The 1,918-nt window shown below is 45.3% G+C and overlaps 1 pseudogene across 1 annotated transcript; it reads right to left on the minus strand.

The window, feature by feature from the left end:
- Positions 1-885: 885 nt before the first annotated feature.
- On the minus strand, positions 886-1,560 carry LOC311589557 (large ribosomal subunit protein uL30-like; annotated as a pseudogene). The gene has a single exon. The product of its transcript is annotated as a large ribosomal subunit protein uL30-like (transcript).
- Between the last annotated feature and the right edge of the window lie 358 nt (positions 1,561-1,918).

The following is a 1,918-nucleotide window of genomic DNA, read 5'->3' on the forward strand; positions in this document are numbered from 1 at the left end:
ATTTCTGGCCCCTGGTCCATAGGAGTTCCCCTCTTGAGCTAAGTTTATTACTTCTAAAAACAAGAGAACCCACGCCATTCTTTCTGGGCTGGGTTGAAATGGCATAGGAGCGCCTTCTGTGCATAAAATGGCTGTGTAAAATGAAGAAAGTGCGACGGGCCCTAGAGTTCATCACTCTTCGCCTCCTGATTGAGTGCAGTGTGATGCAGCAGTTCTCAACCTGTGGGTCACAACCCCTTTGGGGTCAAACCACCGTTTGTAGTTGCCTAAGATGATCAGAAAACACATTATGGGTCATGACAGTGACAATATTTACAATGATGAAGTAGCAACAAAAATAATTTTATGGTTGGGGGGTCACCGCAACATGATGAACTGTATTCAAGGGCCGATCATTAGCAGGCTTGAGATCCACTGGTGTGATCAGTGGCTTCATGTTTCTGCCATTGTGACTTCCCTGACATGATGGATTGTGCCCTAGGATCATGGGACAGAATAGGCCCTTTCTCTCTTGAGTTGCTTCTGTCAAGGGACTTCATCACAATCACCATCAAAGAAATCAAGACACACCTCATCAATATTTCCATGATTCTAAATTCATTCAAGTGGGCAGTGACGATTAAACTGCATCCTAATTGACCATCTAGTCCACACTCATTTTCCTGCTTTTCTCTGTTAAAGTCCTTCCTGCGTTAGCTTGCGTATGACTTTGCATTCTGCTTTGCTGAACGTCATACACAGTGTGAACTACTGGAGGGACGGTGGCTAGAGATGGATCTTTCTCTAGCATTCTTCTTCTTTTTTTTTTTCAATTTGCCAAGCGGTGATTGTTTATTAACTGGCCAGATTACAAAAATACCATGGGCAACACCTTAGCTCATCCATCTAATAAGGCTGGTCTTCCTTGTTGCTCGACTCTCCATCTCCCACAAAGTGAATTGTCTTTTCCTTCATTTTCCCCTTTGGAGAAGACAGTTTGAGGGGCCACAGGAAGTTAGATCCTCCGTGCAGATGAAGCCAAATTTACTAAGAGATCAAGCAATCAAGGAATTATCTGTCAAGGCAATTTGCTTCTTATTGGTTTTGCCATAGCCTCGCTTGTAGATGAGCTCATTTACAGACTCCAACTTGGGGTGCCCCCACACAATATACTGCTCCACAATCCTCAGCATGTTAATTGAAGTCTTGTTGAGCTTAACAAAGGTGCCATTGAGAATTTGTCAAAGATGAAGAAGCTGCAATACTTTGTGGATCTTTGGGCTTGCACCATTGATAACTCGGATTCTGATGACAAACACCAATTTTGGTTCTGCAGGCACATAGAAGTTTCCAGCTTTCTTTGCCATCCTAGCCATGCAAATATCAGTCCAGTACATCCACCTGCACTCCTTGTGATAGTGCTTGGCCTTGTCATAGACGAGCGTCCTCCTGGCCTTTCGCACGTTCTTCAGGGCAAACTTCTGAAGGTGTTTCATCTTCCACTCTGAAATTCCTTGGCTTTTTCTTAAGGGTTTCTGGCACAGCAGGAATTTTCTTTTTCTTCTCCGGTACAGCTTCCATGCTTCTAGCTGGAATAAGAGGACTCACTCGAGCATTATCCTTACGTGTTAGGAGTGATTTATTTCAGAGGGAGAAATATCCAGGGTGCCCATGCTCTCGGGGGTTGCTGACCTGGGAGCCAGACTGAAGGTGGAAGTACGAAGAGGCTTCTGGGGCTAGATGAAGGCAGGGAGGCAGGTAGAGGCAGCTGGATGGAGATGTGCATGCCATCATCATTCAAAAGGCAAGGCCCTCGGTGCCTGAAGGGCAGCCTGGATGGGCTTGCCGCTCCTGGTAACTACAGTCCACGCCCTTCGCTACAAGTTCATTCATTATACTCCTCTCTGTCTTCAAGGAGGGCATTAATGTTTATATAATT

The sequence above is a fragment of the Acomys minous genome, assembly GCF_964271855.1.
Source record: "Acomys minous genome assembly, chromosome: 18".
Taxonomy (NCBI): domain Eukaryota; kingdom Metazoa; phylum Chordata; class Mammalia; order Rodentia; family Muridae; genus Acomys; species Acomys minous.